The 19,906-nt window shown below is 55.1% G+C and overlaps 2 long non-coding RNA genes across 2 annotated transcripts; one reads left to right on the forward strand and one right to left on the reverse strand.

Annotated features, from left to right (window-relative positions):
* Positions 1 to 2,171: 2,171 nt before the first annotated feature.
* LOC104859271 lies at positions 2,172 to 5,532 on the reverse strand. Its single transcript, XR_779321.1, has 3 exons — positions 5,486 to 5,532; positions 3,648 to 3,755; positions 2,172 to 2,830 (listed from the first exon to the last, which is right to left on the reverse strand). It is a non-coding gene; the product is annotated as an uncharacterized LOC104859271 (long non-coding RNA).
* A 111-nt stretch (positions 5,533 to 5,643) lies between these two features.
* LOC104859272 lies at positions 5,644 to 7,580 on the forward strand. The gene is made up of 4 exons (XR_779322.1): positions 5,644 to 5,838; positions 6,083 to 6,243; positions 7,176 to 7,313; positions 7,431 to 7,580. It is a non-coding gene; the product is annotated as an uncharacterized LOC104859272 (long non-coding RNA).
* The last annotated feature ends 12,326 nt before the right edge of the window (positions 7,581 to 19,906 follow it).

Here is a 19,906-nt window from a genome sequence, read left to right on the forward strand (position 1 = left end):
GGCGTCCAAGGAGGGGGAAGTAAAACCCCAGGCAGTGGAGGGCAGGGCTGCCGGGGCTCGGAGGCCTCAGGAGTCAGGAGAGGAGGATCTGGGGAGCAGCCGGGTGGGCTGGGCCTGGGGGGGAGGCAGAGGACGGGGCCCCCCAAGCCATGTGACATCATCGGCTCCGACAGTGGCGCAGACGGCGGCCCCCTGGCAAGGCTTCCTGCCCTCCAGAGATGCTGTGGTCCAGGACACCGTGTCTAAGCACCTCGGCTTCCTCCTGTCCTTTCTCCCACAGATTTTCTGTGGTTGCTTCTGGAGTAGAGAGATGAGTTGGAAGCCGTTGGCCCCGAGTGGAGGAGATGAGCAGGGCCAGCCAGGCAGCGAGGTGGGTACAAGGTTTGAAGCATCTCCCAGGGACAGGAGAAAAGACGCCACAGGGAAAAGAAACTAGAAGGTACGTATTCACGCACCTGGGGTGTGAGAGGTCCATGCACACTGTGTGTTCATTAATCCTTGTATTTATGTAGTTGGTACTTACTGAACACTTACTGTGTGCTCTGTGTTAGACCTTGAAGTTTCAGGCAAAAGACAGATGAGACCAAGTATTGTATTCTAATAGCTACAAGAAATAATTTTATGTTAAGAAACGTAATGAAGAAAACAATAGGATGTTTCAGAGGTCAGTGCAGGGCACAGAGACACCCACCATAGATGGGGGAAGGTGGCCTGAGAAGGTGACACTGAAGGACATCTGGCTTCTGCTCAGTCCCCTCCCTGGAGCTCTGGGCTCTGAGGAACAGCCACATTCTTTTATCTCCCAGCCCATTCCATCCCCAGGTCCTGCTTCTCTTGCGCGGATCTGCCCCTGCCTCCCTCAGTCTTCCTGGGAAGAGTCTGTGGCTATGCTATCTTTGAAAAGATGTGAAGAGCCTGTGTGGGAGGAGCTGGGGAGAGAGCAGCAAGTGCAAAGGCCCTGGGGCTAGAAAAGACCTTCTTGTAGTGAAGACAGAAAAGAGAAAAAGGCACGGCCAGCCCAAGGTGACCCTGAAAGGAGGGAGCCAGATTAACCAGCACCCCAACCACAACAACCCCAACCTCCTGTTGGGGCTCCCTATTGGGTCACAGACCCAAAGCCACAGGCAAAGCAACTCCCATGGTGTGGGTCACCCAGTCAGCCTCGAAGGTCACAGAACAAGGGCAGGTAGGAGAATGGCTCTGGGGTCTGTGGAAGACTCCTGATTCCCAGGTTGGCTTTGAGGGATCAAGTTATACGTCTGCTTAGAAATTGCCTGAGCCCTTGCGCAGATTAGAGGGTCTGGTCGACCCCGCTGGCCTCAGAGCTAACAGACAGCAGGACAGGCAGGCAGCCAGGCCAGGACCCCACGGCTCTCCCATCATCTGCAGCTTCCTGCCAAAACCGATGGCCCTTTGAGCTTCCCCTGCTCCTGCCTGAGTCCAGAAAACTTGGCCAGGATGGGGCTTGAAGCATCAACCTAGGGAGGGCCGCAGGCTGGGCCAGGCACCGGCTTAGCCTGCCCAGCCCTGCGTGGAGGAGCCCCAGGCCCTCTGTTCGAATCCTACCTCCACCCCTTAGGCTGTGTGGCTCTGAGAGTCCTCTCTCTCCAAGGCCTCAGAGAAACGAGCTTTCTAACCACGGGATCTGAGCTCTTCTTGCAAACCAGAGGCTCTGCCAGCTGCCCTGAGCAGAGACAGGAATGGATTCGTGGGGGTCCAGGCCTCTGAGCTCTCAGGGGACCGGAGGCACCACAGGCATCAGCGGCAAACCCAATGCTGGGGACAGGGCTGTCGTGGCCCCCACCGTGAGCACAGACACCCTAGCTCGCACCCTGACCTGGGCCCTGGGGTCACAGCCTCCGTCCCCTCCTCTGTGTGGGGCTTTCATGTGACCTCAGTCTGGTCAGTAAGATCAATGGGGCCACTATGGGCGGCTGAGCATCAGCCCGGGGCTTTGCCAGACCCAGCCTCTGCTGGGCTCTCTGGTGCTGAGTGAAAGCCAGGAGTAGCCGGGACCCACTGTGCCCCTGCCTAGAGGAGCCTGACAGCAAAACCAACTCGGGTGGGCGGGGCTGTGAGATGGAGCGAGGCATAAGAGCCCCTAGGTGTAGCCAGGCCTGCAGCCAGCTTTTCACTGTGTAAAAGTGAGCCAGGCATTGTTCGTCTCCTCGTTCTCCGTTTTGCTTTAGTCCCTGATTTGGAATCTGGCATTTGCAACTAAAATACCCGGAAAGTCAGGGAAACACCTGGCTGGTTGCAGGTGTGTCATGAATTCCAACAGTCAGAGCCTTGCAGGAGGTGACAGTCCCATGCCTTTCCCACCAATGTCCCTCAGGTGCCAAAATTCTGCTGTCTTTGACTTGTGGGGTCCAGGTCAGGGTCTGGGCTCTGCCCTGCCCAGTCTCCTCTCCTCTTGCCCCCTGGAGGTGACAGGACGCCCTCCCTAGGAGCCCAGTTCCAGTGTGATTGTCATCATCCAGGTGACTTGTGAAGGGACAGAGTGCCAGAGCATGTCACCCACTGGCCCAAGGTCACACAGCGATGAAGGGAGAAAGTGGGGACTTGAACCCAGGCAGCTGCACTCCAGAGCCCACTGCACTGGTCTAACCCTCCCTGAGCTGTCCCCAAAGTGAACTGAGCATTCACATCTCAGGCGCTTGACGTTCACCATCTCATTTTGTCCTCCATCGGTTCTGCAAGATGTCGTTCTCATTTCAAGGACAAGGGACCCCAAAGCTCTGAGAATGGAATGGGCCCGGTCTCTCCCTGGAGTCCACAGTCTGAGCCACTCACGGTGAGGTGGGGGACAGGCCAGCCTGCGATCTCAAACCTGGCCGATGGGTGACGAGGATGAAAAGAGACACAGAATCACGTTAAAATCTGGAGGGCTGGGGGCTCGTGGCTCCCTTCGACACAGAGCCCCAAGTGACTGGTGCGCCTCAACTTTAGTCACTCAGACACAGGTGCAAGCAGTCAGGGTCCCACAGGGTTCATCCGTCCCCCCCCCTCCATGGCACTTCTCCAGGGAAACAGCTTAGCCTCAGGTGTCTGCGCTTCTGCGTGAAGCGTGTCAGCACGCTTTCCTCTTAGCGCTCCCCTAGGAGGCCGGTGAGGCTTCGTTCTTCCCCTCTCGTCTCCCACAGGAGCAGGAGAACAAGATTGCTAGAAATGGGGTCAGGGTTCAGGGCCACACCATCCTGGCCCCACAGGGGCAGGGCTTGCGATGACTTTGTCCAGGATTGCCTGGGTTGTGGGTGCTGGATTGCCAACTTGGGGGGCCTGGCGCAGGAATTCTCATTGTAGGTGGCCCTGCCCCCAGGGTGTGTTTTGAGGAGGGTGAGACATTTGGGTCATTATAAAAACTGGGTGCCCCTGAGGAGCCATGGGTGGGTTCCAGGGGCACCTTGCTTCAGGTCATCTGCACTTCCTGTGTGTCTGTGCACCCCGACATCCACTGTCCCCTGCATTTACAAGTGGACACTGAGATTTACATGCAGAAAACACTTGATGGGGTAAATAGAGATACGGCATGAGCTCTCTGTCGCAGTTAGGACCTCACCGACTTTCCTAACATGAAGTGCAGCAAGGTTGGATTTTCTGTGCACGTCATTTCTGATCGGCCCTGGAGATGCTAAGCAGCGGCTCACCTTTGCAGCCTGCTGGGGCAGGACTGGAACTGGACTCTGTGCCTCGAGTGTGTCCTCCTCAGCCCTGTGACTCGCCGATGACCCTGTCCATCCTGCCAGCTGGGCCTTCTGCAAGGAGATTAATTTCTCCATGCATCTCAGGGGCTCATCCAAGTGACCCCAGGCGTGGCCACCAATTAACCACTTTCCCCAAGGAAGGTGAGGTGAGCAGAGCCGTTTATCCTTCAGGGCAGCTTGTGCCCGAGGGGTCTGGGAGAGCAGCGGTGGGGACAGTTCCTGGTGAGAGATGAGACCCAGCCCATCGCTCAAGTGTGACAGGAAGGCAATGAGAATTCCTCCAAGCTTCATCTTGGTAGCATGGGAGAAGCTGCTTAGGGCGTGGACTCCAGACCAGAAGTCTGGTTTGCATCCCCCTCCTCCTTGCAGGACAGTTTGGTCAACTTTACTTGAAAATGCTGTGCCTCCATTTCCTCATCCAGGAAACAGGGGATAATAGAATCTCACTGTGACTGAGGGGTTAGAAACATTTTTGTCATAACAGCACTCAGATCTGCAGTGTTAACTATTGTCTTTTTTTTTTTTTTTTGAGTCCCTATTCTACACAACCAATAGAAACTTGGCCTCCCATCATTCAGCGCTGATGCTTCCCCTTTTCTGAGCTTTGTCTGGTACCAGTGACAGCAGGGACTGACGTGGTCCTCCGGCAGCATCTCCTTTGAGCTGCCACTCACTTGTCACGCATTCTCCAGCCGAGATCATGGGTATCATCAGCTCAAGTGGTTGCCATGGAGATGCTCCTTGTGCCGGTCCCATGGCCCTCCCAGCCCAGCTGTTCTCTGCCACTTCTGCCCACATGGAAATCACCCCCAGCTCCCGCGCCACACAGAGCGAACACTGCCAACCCTGCGGAACTGGCAGCCCCGGGCAGGGCTACACATTTGAGGGGCCAGGCAAGGGACCCAAAAGGGTAGATGGCCCAGATGGCACTTGAAGGCAAGTGCTTCGTGAAGGGGTGGCTGCTCTTGTTTGACCGGTAGCTGTGTAAGGGAAATGAGACCTCAACTATGGAGCTCAATTCTTTGCTTCTGAAAGAAGCTGGTGTGTGTGTGTGTGTGTGTGTGTGTGTGTGTGTGTTTAATATATATGAAATCTGGTTTCCAAATATTGGCAAAAGTATATTTAAAAGGCACCGTGTGGCCAAACATAAAATGCTGCAGGTCTGAATGTGTCCTCCTTGGGGTATCCTTACGGCCTTCTGCTTCTTTAGGCCTCTGGCTCTCCTGTGCTCAAAGTCACACCACCTTTGGGGACTCTGGCCTCCTCCCCTGGGCACTAGGCAGAGGGGACTCAAGTCACTCTCCCCCAGGTCCCCGCATCACATATGGGCCCTGGAGAGAACAGCCCTAGGCACCAGCCCTCCTGGGTCTGCAGGTCTTGGCACTACTGTTACCCAGAGCTCCTCTCTGAGCCTCTTTTGGAGGCCTGGGTCCACTGACCAGCCAGGACACCCAGGAAGCCAGGTCCTAGGTGTCCCTGCCTCGCACAGCCCTTGTTCTGGGAGCCCCTGGGCCAGGGAGCTCCAGCTGACCAGCCCAGCAGGCAATGGGAGTTTGTGCTGTCTGGATTTTCCATGAGAGCACTTGACCCTTGGGCCCAGGAGCCTGTGCTCGCAGGGCCAGCAGAGTATCCCAGGGCCTCCACAGGAGGCAAAGCTTGGGCACAGGACCCCAGGTTGTGCTCTGCCACCATCTTGGCCCTAAAAGCTGGCTTCTTGGGTTTCAACCTCTGATGCAGATCACTAACAGGAGCGCTGTTTACTCTCTGGGCCTTACACATACCTGGGCACCCTGCAGAATCTGCCCCATAAGGCAGTGGCCCCATCCCCAGCTCCCCTTGCTTGTCAGTGACCTCAGTGGCCTTTGTGATGGTGACTGTACCTGCACTGAGCTGTCTGCTCACGGAGCCTGCTCCATCTTCCCAACCCTGCCAGGCACTGTCCCCGCATAAGGACACACGGGCCCAGGCTCAGTGACGGGTGAGCCCTGGATCTCATCAGGCTAAGGCTGTGGTCACGCGATGAGGATCCCTCCCTCTCTATTGTCCAAAGCCCCAGACCTGTCTGAAGCATTCCCAGGGGCTTGAGGTCACGGGGCTCTGGCCCTTGTCTGTGACTGACCAGTAGGCATAAATGGTGAGTCTTGGGCAGAAAAGGTCCACGATGTTGGAGGAGGAGGAGAGAAAAGGAGAGGGAAGATGGGGGATGGAGGAGAGCCTAGAGGAGAAAACGGCCTACAAACCCAGAACAGTACCTCACCCTGCCCCTCCACTCCAGTCCCTCCTCCTGCCCCTGCCCATGTCCCACTTCCAGGCCTCCTGGTCCAGCCTCATCACACACTGGACCACTGAGAATCTTCCTCCTGGGCTCCTACTGGCAGGTACGGCTCCTCTGGCACCTACAACACAAAACCTTGGCTGGAAAATCGGCAACACATCCATAGCTCCTCCAAAAGAGACCACACCCTGTGATCCAGGACTGTAAATGGCACAGCCGTCTCTAGACAGTGGCCATGAAGTAAAACTCCTACTGTTCCTGATGGTAAGCACAGGACAGGAACTGAGGGGTCAGCAGCAGAGCAAGTAGCCAGGATGGGACTGGAACTTTGGGGGCACCAAGGGCCCCCTCATTCCAAAGTGACTGAGCCCAGACTTGCTGCAGGGAGTTGAATCTGGAAACAGCCCTCAGAGGGCAGCAGGTCCTCTGTGAGCTCAGAGTGCTCAGCTGCCTGCCCAGGGCCCTGCACAAGCTGAATCCACTCTCTGGCCCCTGACCAGCTCTGACTCTGATCCTCCCTGGTGGCCAGGTCCCAGGGTGCTCTGGGTCTGGGTGTCCTGGGCTGCGCCCGCCCCCAGAGCTCTGCGATGGCTGACTAGGAAGGGACCTCAGCCTTCCTCCTGGGTCCTCTTCTCCCACAACCTCCCGATTTCTAATGAGCAGGGGAAGAGCTGCTGCACCACACAGCTAGAGTTCGTTTCAATATTAATTCTGGAACCTCATTTTCAGCAGATAATCGAATTACTCTTTAATGACAAGCACAGCGCCTGTGCCTTCCCTGGGAGCGGGCTTGGGCGGGTGTAAGGGCAGAGTCAGGAAGGGGCTGTGTGGCACCACTGGGGCCTGGCGAGTCCCTCAGCTTCTAGCACCACAGACTCAGTATGGGCCGTCACCACGCTGGGCCCAGGGAATGGAGCTCCTGTGTCACATCTGCTGGCCATGAGCCTCTGTCCAGGTGACCCACTCGCCCGCCACCAAGTAGTTCCTGCAGGTGTCCCTTTGAGCTCTGCTTCCTGTGGAGAGATGTTCCCTCCCAATAGCTACCTTTCTTCCAAGCCCAGAAATTGTCAAAAAGGCACCCTGTTTCCACTAAAATAAAATAAAAAGGGCCACATCAGGAGCCATTCTACATACTTTTTGGGAAAAGTCATTTCACAATTAAATTATGATCAGGCCTCTCGTCTTCTTGCCTACAGGTGGGCTGTGACATGCCAAAACATAACTCCATTTTTGCCTCTGGTCACAGCTGAGACCTCAACGGTCCTGTGATGCTGTGACTCTCAAGGACAAGATTACATCTGCTGAAGACACCCTGGTTCCCTGAGAACTGAATAGTAAGGTTTAACCTGGGGAGGGACAAATTTCTCATCTGCTTAACTCATCCCACCTCCGGTTGTAAGAAAGTCTTTATCTTACCATCCTAACCCACATAAACTTCTCATTGACTTTAGGTCCTTATCAGCATAAGATCCTCAGGGTCATTGGATTACTGTCACTCTCCCAGGCATCTGATACGTCCTCTGATTATAAGATCCTTGCCAATTTAGGATTATCATCCCCCTTACGTCATCTGTTACTCCCCATTAACCCAATAAATAGTGGCAAGCTCAGAGCGCCTTGATCAGGCCCAGAACTCAGATTCTTCTCTAAGCCTCATTTCCTGTCTTTATTCTTTAATTTGTCCTGTGCTGTGGTGGCTCACAGGAGGCCAGGACCCACTGCATGGGTTCTGGTTACATCCCCTTTCCTGTTGCCTACAAGGTCAGACTGGACAGGTACAGCCATCGTGCTGGGACCAGGCTGCAGAGAGCTCTGGAATGAGGGGCAGGATTCCAGTCCAAGTCCTCTAGGACCCACAGCGCTGCCCAACACACAGTAGCTACAGAAAGAGACGGTGGACTGAAGTCTTCCCTCCTTGGACACCGCCTCTGGGGTGGCTTTGTGAGGGGGCATGGCCCGTCGTCCGGCTCACTTCTTAGAGCCTCCACCTCCTGGTCACCACTGGCTGGGTATCCAGGATGTTTAGCCCAGGGTGAGGGCTAGAGGTGGTCTCCCAGGTGCTGTGTCCTGGCCACTGCCCGGTTTGACCCAGGGACAGTCCCTGGCCCTCTGATCACCAAGTACATGTGACTGGGATGTTTTAATGGGCACAGACCAGACTCTGGCTCTCTGGCCGCCAGCTGAGGAGGGTGAGCACCCACTGCACACACCACCCTGGCCCTGGCTGAGGAGGGAGCTCCCCGGGCTGGGTGATCCCAGAACGGCCTCGGAAGGGATGGGCACAGATGGTGACAGTGGCCTGGCACAGCTCTGCCCTCAGCGTCCCTGTCCACATGACCAGCCTGAAGCACCATCTTCAGCTTCCTCCTCCGCGACCTCTGCGCGGAGCCGCCCTTCCCCTGCTGGTGCACAATGCAGCCCAGAGCGGATGGCAGCCCCAGCCCGGCCACCTCCCGCCTGCCTCTCGCATGGAAGTGGGGAGACGGCCAGACAGACGTCCGCCATGCTGGCCTGGACAGGCAGACAGACTCGGGGCCACGTCCTCACCAGTGCCCGAGCACCCGGGACAAAGGCGTCTTCGAGGTGTCACTCGGCGCCTCCCGGCCCTGGGTCCTCCAGGGACAGAATCACATCTGGTTTCTGTCTCTCCCTCCCTTCTGTGGTCACTGGAGGGGGACAGCCAGCAGGGACCCCATGTTTGGAAGGGACACCCCTGAGCCGTGGGGCAGCAAACTCACTGCTGTGGGCCGAGAAGAAACTGTCCCTAAAGGGAGCGGCTGCCGCCCAGCACCTTCCAGGGCCCTCCCCTGTGTCCCCCTATGTCCCTGGGGCTCTGGGACACCCCACGCTTCACCCAGCTCTTCCTTCCTCAGTGCCTGCTTTGAGCAGATGCTTGTGGGGCTCCCCAGGGAGAAGGGCAGTGATGGCACTCATGGGGCGTCTCCTGGGGGACCCTGGGGTGGTCTGGCTCAGGAGCACGGTCACTGGTGTCCTCTCGGGCCTGGGCTCTCTGGGTGTGATGGGAGCCACGGGAGGTTCTGAGCAGGGGCGTGAGGTCAGATCTGAGGTCCAAACTCCCTGTGGCTGCATGGAGACCAGAGCCTGGGCAGCTGGAGCAGGAGCCCGGGAGGCCCCACAGACGAGAGCCGCTGTCCCCCGCCTGGTGTCGGCCTGAAGTCAGAGCCAGGGCAACAGACACAGCCCTGCCCGCCTCCGCTCTGCAGCCAGGCCCTGTGCCCACTGCCCTGGTCTGAACCACCCAGAGCGGGCACAGCCCTGTGCTGTGACAGCCTCCACCAGCCCACTGGGGCCGGGAGAGGAGGCCCAGCCTCGTGTTGGAGCCCTCGGCCCACGGTGACTGCAGTGGGTGAGAGAGGAGCCCCTTCCCAGCGGGGGATTCTCAGCCCGAATCCAGCTGCTCCTCCACACTTGTCCAGCACCGGGTCCTGGCCTCCCAGGCAGGAGAGGCCGGAGGATGCTGCGTGTCTAAGAGCCTTCCGGAGTCTCCTGCTGACCCCAGGAGAAGAAGGGAGTTGGTCCTACGCCCTGACATTCCCAGACTCTGTAGAAGGAGAGCAGAAAAGCTAAAAAGCCATAATCCCTACCCTTAAGGAGACTTAGTTTCCCCTCCTGCTAGATGGACTCAGAAAGAAGACAAGCATTACTCACGGGCAGATGGCGAGAGGATTCCCCTGTGCTTGCGGCCTGAGATCAGTGGCCTTTGGTCAGTGGCCATCGGGCTTCCCTGCCTACCGCGGTCACTCATCGGTGACAGCCCCGATCTGTGGGCAGACAGACAGACCTGAGGCCACTTCCTCTCTTCCCTGTCACTCTCGGGGCTCTCCGTCATCTCTGAAAATACCTCACTGACGTTTACATTCTCCATTTTCCCAGCAGAGTGTGAGCCCACAGGAGCAGGGTCTTTCCAGTCTGTCTACTGCTGGATCCCCAGGTCTGCGGCCATCCTGGTTCATAGTCAGGCGGTGAACGTTTTTCTTCAGTGAAAGAGCGAATTTGGAAAGTGAATGAACAAAGGGATAGACAGGCTTCGCATGGCTCTGGCCCTGCTCCCTGGGCCGTCCCTGTCCTTTCCCGCTCACCTTTCTGGCCACCTCCGCTGCAGGTGCCATTCCCACAACCCCCGAGGATGCTTCGGCCAAAGCACCGGCTCTCTGTACCACACTGATCTCCCCAGGGACACCTCACACATGCCCAGCTCCTCTGTCAGGTCCCTGGCTAAATGCCACCCTCTCGGACCCTCCCTGACTGCCCCGTCCAAAGTGCAAGCCATCCCCACCACCCCATTTCCTATCTGCCTCTCTGCTTTGTGCTTTGTTTTTCCACAGAGCTTAGCTCAGCATCCTTTGGTAAATTGATTCTCCTGCTTTGCTGGTTGTCTCACTCCTGGCAGGAAGGCAGCGCCAAGGACAGGGATGGTGGTCTGACTCTTCCCCACTGTCTCCCCAGCACCTGAAACAGCGGGTGCCTGGTGCTTAGCAGGTGCTCAGTAAATATTTCCTCAGTGGGTGAGGAAATCTGAGGGGAGATGAAGAAGCTTCCCCAGGGATAGTGGAGGGGACTTTCTGGGGGTGGGGAGCTGATGTGGGACCTTCGGAGAGAGTGTTCCTGGCAGAAATTCCAGATAGGACCAAGCACCAAAAACCCAATGTGGTCTTCAGGCAGGGAGGAGGCGTTCCTAGGCTCCCTCTTGTTTTTTATTTTTGTTTTTCGTGTTTTCCAAAGTGCTTAGATCTTGGGCCGGCTAGTGACAGTTCTTGGGCAATTAATTCAATGTTTTATTCATCTCTCGATGCCTTAAAGCTGCAAATCAAACTGGGTGCTTTGCTAATCACGTTCCGTGCTCCCTGTGCTGCAAATAACCGTGCTCTTCTGCATGCCAAGCAGACCTTCCTCTGTCTCAGGAGAAAGACTTTCTTCTGGCGTTCATTGCTCTAATTGCATCTGCGGAAAGTCAGATCAAATATGTTTCCATCCCGATTTGCATTATGCAAAACCTTAGTCTCCACAAGTTTTCTAAATCACTGTGAATGATTCACAGCCTCCTGATGCCAGGAAATGCACCGTTTGATCTGCCAATCCATGTAAACTAGATTTATCGGGGGGGGGCAATGAAGGAGCCTTGATACTATAAACTCTTAGGAAATAACCAGCCATTGTGCATGTGTGTCCCATAAATTCTTTACTTAGGAGAAAAACAAGGCTGCTGACCAAGCACAGGTTGCTGAATTTATGTCCTCACTGTAATTACCAAGATGAGGAGGACGGTGGACTTCAGCGTCTATGCTGTCTGGGGTGGGGCTGGCCAGGCCCCCACACTCAGGCCAAGAGGGTGGGAAGGCCTGGAGGGCGAGCCGGGCAGCAGGATGTCCGGGCTAAGGTGGGAGCCTGAGCATAAACACACAGCCGACTCTGTCTCTGTTGGCTTTGAGACACCAAGCAGGTCATTGAGCTCAGAGCTTTTGTTCCTTCAGCAGACACTGGGAGCATACAGGTTAGCAGAACTTCCATTATCAGGGTTAGACGGGTCCCCTGTGGACGCCTTTTGGGGTACCCACTCTGTGCTGGGCCCTGGCTTGTGCTCTTAGAGACAGTGGGGACAAAAAGGCAGCCCAGCCCCTGCTCCCAGCCATCTCTGAGGCAACAGGTCAGAGAGCAGCTCTGAGGCCCAGGAGAGCTCAGATGGCTCAGGTAAGGTGATCATTAACTTTTTCATACAAGCCACTTCTAGCTGGGTTTTCTGTTACTTGGACCCTACAGCACCCACCTGGCTGTACCCATGGCCCTTCCATTTGGTGAGTGAAGGCTTTATAATCTATAAGCACCAGGAGTGTGTACCACCCAAATCCCTGCAAGGTGCAGCTACGACCCCCATTTACAGGGAGGAGCACTGAGACCAAGGAACAGGGGCGACGGCTTGCCCAGTGTTAGACCCACAAGCCCTGGCCCTGTGCAGTGCTCCCTGCCCCCAACTATATCCAAGAGGCCTTTGCAATTCTGTAATGTCAGTGCCTCATCACCATCACGTCCTAGTCTCCCCATTACAATGATTTCCTAAATTAAAGAACTGCATGATAAACGTTCCTTGTTGACGTCACATGCCTCACCTGGGGACAAAGAGCACATGTCCCATGGCACAAATCACTTCTTTAGATTAGATCTCAGAGGTGCAGGATATAGAAGAATCGGGATGAGTGAGTTAGGGGCACAATCACATCATGGTGCCAGGTGAACTTTCATTCATTTGTCCATCCTTTCGGTGCATATTGATGGTGTGTTCAGTGCTGGACACTTGCTATGTCCTGGAGCCACAGCAGTGGGCCAGCCATGGCCCCTGCCCTCTGAAGCTGGCTTTCTAGGGAGCAGACCAGAATAGCAGTCATGTGAGCAGGTTAGAGATTTGATAAGAGCTTTAATGGTAATAACACCAAGAATGTGGCAGAGAAGCATCCAAGCTTGGGTTCCCGGAGACCTGGGCCAAGGTCAAGGGAAGATGTTTGTTGGGAAGGCAATCCAGGCTGTAAGGGCGTCTGTCGTTATCGATTGAGTGACTGCACTGGAGCGGGAGGGATCTGCAGTGTTTTCTCACCAGGTACTGAGGGGCACGAGCAGCATCTTGCTCAGGACCCTGCATCAGAGTGTGGGCAGAGAGGGCTCCGTGGTTCATGGTGTCCGCTCAGCCAGGCCACAGTGCTCAGGTGCTTGGTCAGACCCAATCCAGACTGCTGTTGCTTCGCAGTTACTTCGAAGATGTGATGACCATTTAAGTCAGTAGACTGAGCAGAGCAGATGCACCTGTCACAGGGTCTGAACAGCCCCAGTGTCAACCCACAGCTCCAAGAAGGAATTGATAAAGTGTAGGCGAGGTACCTAGGTGGTGTCTTCCTGCACCCATCATCCTGTGGCCGTGACAGTGGAAATGGCCCTCAGCAGGGAGCAGGGACAGAGGGTGGGCAGGCTGTGATGGAGAGGGGAGTGGTCAGAAAGCTCCTGGGGGCTGAACCCAGGGCACTAGGGCCAGGTCACACAATGGGGACAATGAGCAGCCCTATCCTAGGGCCTGTTGGGCCTGGAAAATGCTGGAAAGAAACTCAGGGGAGCAGGGGAACATGGCAGTATCCCCACCACAAGTTGAGCAGAGCTGGCTGGGACCTGCCCCAGAATGGAGGGTCTTGGGGACAGGGCCACTCCACCGAGGCCCTCGGGAGTCTGGGCCGGAAGGCAGAAGAGCCTGGTGCTGCTATAGTGACCAGGGAGGGGACCCACAGCCGAGCTTAGAGTCTTCGTGGTTGCATCCTGGACTCAGCAACTGGGTGTTTGTCCAGCAGGAGGAAGGTCTGAGGGAAAGGAACACAGGTCTTGGCTGTAAGCACTCACCAGCACGAGATCCCAGGACGCAAGCTGTGTTGCTTGGGTTTGTTTGTTCAGGAAAATGGGGATACTGCCTCCAAGTTTCAGAAACTTTAAATGAGAGGAAGCGGGGAGAGCTTAGAACGGTATCTGGTGCAGCTCGAGAGTTCAGCCAGCACTATCTAGATTATTCCTGTTTGCTAAAAGAACCCAAATCCACTCCTTACCCAGCCTGATGTTGTCACATACTTGTGAGCTCAGCTTTCTACAGATCCCCTCCTTATCACTGTGCCTGAAAATCTCCCGTTAGTCACTGCCCTTCCAGATGGACCATGAATGCCTACTCTGGAGCTCTTTAGAGAGACAGCTGTGGAGATGAGAGAACTCTATAAGCATATGTCGTTCTGACTCTGTAGATGTCATAAAATGCAAATGAAAAGCACCCGCTGTGCTCCCCCATACATGCAGTATAGGGGGGCCGCTCCTGTGTCTGTGAGTGACAGTGTTGGTCGTGAACATTGGTAATTCCCCACCTGGCCCTTAGTGCCCTGCTCCTAGTTCTGTTGGAAGCAGGAATGTTGTCCAGGGACACCCTCCATTATAGGCCTCAGGTGGAATGCCCACCTAGCTCTGGGCATTGACATAATGCCTCCATCATCCAATCAGAGAATTGCATGGTTCTCTTTGCCATTATGATTGGTTCATGGGTGGGTGTCCGACTCAAGGCTACCAATCAGATTCAGAGAGAGGAAATTCTAAAATTTTCAATGAAGGTATTAGCTGTCTGCTTCCTGCTGGTTAAATCTGGGGTTACTATGGATCTGGAGCTACTAGCACCCATCTTCCTGACCAGTGGAACCTATGACTGCAGCCGACACAAAGGGAGTCAGAACTGAACTAGGAAAGCGACCCATCCCTAGAGCCACCACAGAGGGTCCTCGCTCCAGACCTGCTCGTCCTCTCAGCTGAAGCTCATTGCACATGGCTTCCTAGCTCACAATCAGATGGGGCCCGTGGGACACCTGTGACCCTCTCCTGCCCTGCCATTGTCTCTGCCTCCTTTCTTCTCCTGTGAGGGGTCATTTCCATCAGGGACACCAGGTTGCCTGGTTCCACTGCTCTGCTGTGTAATTTCGTATTCAGCTGCTCAGTTTCTTCGTGTGAAGAATTAGTTACAACAATAGCTATTGTTGTCCTCTCCTTGTTAAAATATCCTTGTTTGCGTTGAGCACCTTCTTAGTGACTTGACTCTCAGGGAATGAATCACCCCACTCGCCCCTCGGACGGAAGAAGTGAAGGGGAAACAACAGGGAGCAGGATTCAAATTGGCAGCTAGGGCCGGGCAACGGGGCTGGAGCAGGTGGGCGCCTCCTGCCAATTAGAGTCTCGTGAACCATGGGGCAGAGCAGCATCTCCCGAGCTTGACACGGGATCGGGCAGAGCCCTGCACCTGGTACCAAATCTTCAGACCCAAAAACATGCTGGGCCTAGCACCTGACACCAATCTTCTAGCACGAGATCAAGTGGGACCACCTGCATCAGCTCCCAGAGCAGGTATAAAAACACAGCAGTGGGCGTCCTCCTAGTCGCTGCCCATCTTATATCGGCCGTGGCCTGTTGTACGGCCGGGGTGGGGCTTGCTTCTGTCTTCCCTTCCTAAGCGCCCTTTGTTTCCTCAGGTGTGTCTTTCGTGCTTCTTGCCCTTTTCTTATTTCCACCCCTCCCCACAAAAAAGTCTTTCCCTTTTGCCAATTATCCCGACCAATTCTTTGAACGGGACCATAGGGCCCTGCAAAACATGGCTGGTGGCTACTCAGCCATATAGCAGGGTAGATAAGACCTGCCCTTCTGGCTGGGGGGAATTCTAGGCTCAAATATGCAAGCAAACAGATGGGAAAGCACAAAGCGGGGCGGGGGCTCTGAGGACAAGATGGGGTAGCGGCAAGCTGTGCTCAACAAGGGGCTGAAGGGAGGCTGGGCAAAGGCCCTGCGGTGGGCTCTGCAGCTGTGACTCGGTGTTCCTGTAGGGAGGGGGGCAGCGGAAGGGTGGCCGGGAAGTGGGCAGGGAGCTGTGGGTCTGGGCCCTGCGTACCCGCTCCCGATGGTCCCCTCTCCCCCAACGTTCTCCTTGGGGCTTAATTCAAGGCAGTTTGATGATAAATCAGAATTGGCTGCTAAGGCTGAGAGCCGTTAATGTGGACGTGGGCTAAATGGCCTTCTGGGAGCCATCAGGCAACAGGAGGGAGGGATGGGGCCGGGGGCAGCAGCACAAACATGTCCGTGAGGCCAGGGAGCCATAAATCTGTCCCAGACCAGAACGGGAGAAGCACAGCTGGCTGGGACCAGATGGCGAAAAGCCAGAGGGCCTGAGGCTAGTGCGTCAGCTACTTGGAGAAGCCTCCAGCCTGGCCATCTGCAAGAGTCTAGATAGACCTGGGGTGTAAAGGGAGGGCACTTCTAGAGGAATTTCGGGAGAGCTGATGGGCCGTACTGCAAGCTCCGAGTTTGGAAACGTGCGTTCCTGACCCAGCCTGAGTTAGATGGAGCGGGAGAAACCCTGGGTATACTGAGCAGGCTGAGGCTTGGGATCCCTGTGCCCCACTGAAAAGAACTCCTTGGTGTCTCTGGGCCTCAGTTTATCATATGGAGAGTGGCAATAATGGGAGTAGCTCAAGGCCTGAGACCATTTTTCCAATCAATTCGCTCCAGAGACAATTAGCGCGCTGGTCTGTTGGTAAGCGCTGATAACTAACGTTTACTGGGAGCTGATCAGCTGCCTGGCTCTGCAATTAAATCTTTCTGTGCTTTGTTTCACTCCGACTCTCCGCACAGCCCTAGGGGGAGGACCTTCCACAGGCAGGGCTGGGATTTGAACCTGGGCACCCAGGCCTAAGACCACTTCTCCCCCTCACACTTGGCTTGTCCCTTGTGTCTAACCAAGTCAGAGCAAGCAACTGCTTCCAGCCCTGTTTGACAAACATAGAAACAGGTCCCAGATGGCTGGCAGCTTGCCTCATGCTGCACGATGATCAATTCCTGGGCTTTTTCATTCCACTAGAGCTCTGGAGGTGTCCAAGTCACTCTTTTCCAAAGCTACTCTAGGGAAACGCATTCCTGGGGTTGGATTTTCTGTGGGCTCAGCTGCCACTGTTCCCTAGGGAAACCCAGCTGGTGGCAGTGCTGAGGTTACCTGACCCCCTTCCCTGGCTCTGGTGCTACACGTGGGTGAAAAACCTTCTGGCCCTGCTCACAAAAGCTACTGTCGAGGAGGAGTCTGATAAATGCATTCAAATGACGAAGAACAGCATAGGTGGTCTGTCCCACCAGCCAGCCACCCATCCATCATTCTATCCTTAGATCTGTCTGTCCACCCATCCATCCATTCATCCTCCTGTTTGTCTACTCTTCCCTCTGTACAATCATTCACCGAGTGCTTGGAGTGTTCTAGGACCAGTAAGGCAGTCGGCACGAGCCCATGAGACGGTGGTCACAAAGTTGGAGAGGCAGATTGATGACCACGGTATTACAAAAATCAAACCTCTAAAAGCTCTTTCTAGCTCAGACCCAGGCTCCCAGCCCTTAGAGTTCCCAGGACTCCAGTAGATGCAGGTTTAGCTGGTTTGCTGCAGCAGACTGGGGTGGGGTGGGAAGGGAGCCTGGGTCCCCAGCACAGAGGCGCCAGCCCGACTGCCACTCACAGGCTGTCAGCCCCTGTGCCCCACCCCACCAACCCCTCTTCTGACCCCAGAAGTTCAGGGCAGTCTTTGAAGGGTGTTCGTGGCCCAGCAGAGCAGAGGGAGGGCGGAGTCAGTGGGAGCCCCTGCTCTGCTCTCCCAGCTGAGAAGCCTCCCTGAGGAAGAGGCTGCCTGGGCCCCGGGTCCTCCTGGCTCAGGCAGAGGTCAGAGATGGCTCAGAACACAAGCTCTGAAGCCAGAGGACCGGCTCCTCCTCCACCTCCTTCCACTCGCCAGCTGGGGGACATTTAACAAGTCATCTCTTCCTTGTTGATTAATGCCTTAGTTTCCTCATCCCCAAAATCAAGGTACCCTCCCCTCCTTGGGTTGTGGGGCCATCCAATATGAAAAATAGTTCAATAAGACCGTAATGCATGTTAAGCCCTCAAGAGATATTAACTCCCCGTGATGCTTTAGTCAGAATGGCAGAGCGAAGACCTCAGAAAATCCACTCCTCCATCAAATGGTGACAAAAACAAACAAAACACCTGTCAAATCTACTTTTTCAGAAATCCGAGCATCGACTAGAGGCTTCCCATGGAGTATTTATTCAGGAAAAGGCCAAATCTCGGGAAGGAACAGCAAGCTCGCTTTTCACTTGCCCTAACCCGACCTCCCCCTCCTCAGCACTGGTAGCCTTGAAAACCAAACCCCTGCAGTGAGCGCAGCTGTGAAAAGCAGCACCCAGCATAATAAGGTTCACTCCATCCACGATGCTACTTCGACCTGTCACTACCCCTTGTAGGCAAATGTCCGTAGTGACGTCACTCGTAAGGGCCAACACCGGAAGCAACACCGCTGTCCGTCAGCGGAGTGGTCCTCGGTGAAAAGCTGGGGGTGCACCTCAGTGAGGGAGCGTTTACCTAGTACGTGTGAAGCTCTGAGATCCATCCCCAGCATGGGAACAAAAAGTGTGCTCTATGCCTTTGTGGAAAATTGCTCTACCACGGAAAGGAGTGCGATACTGGTAAATCCTACAATACAAATGAGCCCTGAGACCACACTAAGTGAAAGAAGTCAGTCATAAAAGCATCGCCTATTATACAGTTCCACTTACACAAAATGGTCTATGGCTACACTGCCCTGAACGCACCCGGTCTTGTATGATCTCAGAAGCTAAGCAGGGTCAGACCTGGTTAGTACTAGGGTGGGAGAACACTTATGTGGCGATGGCCCAATGAAACCCTCCAACAGGCCACTGCCTGGCCACTTCTGGATGTTTCTTCTGGTAATGCATTCCCCACACTTCTCCAGCCCCCATTCCTCCACTAGTCAGAGCCCTGCAGCCAGAGGGAGGTCTGGCTTGTCCCTGTGACAGCAGCCACAGCATCTATGCCAATGTCACGCACCTAACAGGTGCTCGGTCAACACCTGTGCGTAAGTGGTGTCCCAGGCATCAGTGTAACCGGGAAGGAGCCCAGGTCCTTGCCGGGCCAAGGCTGTGCCTAGGATCTGGATAAGACACCACCTGTTCAGGTGGGGATGAGCTGGAGAGACTCCTGGAAAGCTGGCGCAAAGGTTTACTTGGTTTAAGTAACCTCTGCATGACTGTGCCTGGTTAGGAGGAGCTTCTCTCTGCACAGCTATGGAGAGAAGTGCTCTGGTCTTTCCTACAATCAGTACCGCTCTGCAGCTGAAGAAAGTGAGGCTCTGAGGTGACTTGTTTGAGAGAGGCAGAAACTTGCACTTGATTTGTGTGTCATTCGTTCACCCTTTCTCTTCAAATATGTACAGGTGCTCCCCGATTCATCATGATTCGATTCAGGAGCGTGTGACTTATTGATGGTGTGAAAGCGTTCCCTTTCAGCTTCAGTTTTTCATATCAGTATGGTATTCAATAAATTACATGAAGCCCTCAATGCTTTATCATCAAATGAGCTTTGTGTTAGGTGACTTTGCTCCCCCTGTAGCTCTCGCGAGTGTTCTGAGCATGCTCAAGGTGGCTGGGCTAAGCTGGGAAGTTCTGTGGTTTTAGTTCAGTGTTGCACACATTCTGGACTGCACAGGTGAGGCTCTAGAAGGGAAGATGGGCAATGGCTTCAGGTTGTGTTATGCATGAGGAGGAAATGAATTGTGACAAAGAGTTGACTGTGTGAGGGGCAGGATTTTCAGCTGTGCCCATCGGTGAAGGTCTCACTGACCCTTGCCTGAGCTTTGGGAATGTCCTGCCAGGCAGGGGACCAGCTGGGGCAAAGGCACACCTGTGGGTGTGGTCTGTTCAGAAAGTCACCGAGGAGGCCAGTTGGGTAGAGGCAGAATAAGCCTTGCAGGCTGGCAGGGCTCACCATGCAGTGCCTCATAGATAATATGAGGAGTTGAGTCTGGCTGGGGAGGCAGGGGCAGGCTGGGCCATGGAGGAGTGTGCGAAGTGTCTTCCGCGTCACATGAACTTTCCCAGGGAGTCCCCAGTCTGCATTCATTGAGGTGAATTTGAGTTGTGTCCGGCACTCACTGGCAGAGATTGTTCCCTGGACTCACAATCTGGTGGCGGGACCCAGCCAGGGTCACCTGAGTCCAACAGTCAGGTCTGCAAACACTTAGAGAAAACTTCTCCGTGCTGCACCGAGAGGAGCGAGGGCCAGCAGCTGCCGAAGGACCTCAGTGTACTGGGGTGGGGACCCGTGCTCCAGCAGATCAACTGGGGAGCAAGGCTAACAGGATATCCTGGTGAGGACTACTGACGTAGGAGCGGAAAATGGACTGTAAAGTGTGGTGAAATTCAGAAAAGGAGGAGGTGAGGTTAGCCCTGGTGTAAGGCTTGCTACAAGGGCAAAAGTCAGGAGCGGGGACAGAAAGCAGTGAGCAGAGGAAGTGGGGAAGAAGGC

Source organism: Fukomys damarensis, unplaced genomic scaffold, assembly GCF_012274545.1.
Source record: "Fukomys damarensis isolate Sample0158 unplaced genomic scaffold, DMR_v1.0_HiC HiC_scaffold_22, whole genome shotgun sequence".
Classification (NCBI taxonomy): domain Eukaryota; kingdom Metazoa; phylum Chordata; class Mammalia; order Rodentia; family Bathyergidae; genus Fukomys; species Fukomys damarensis.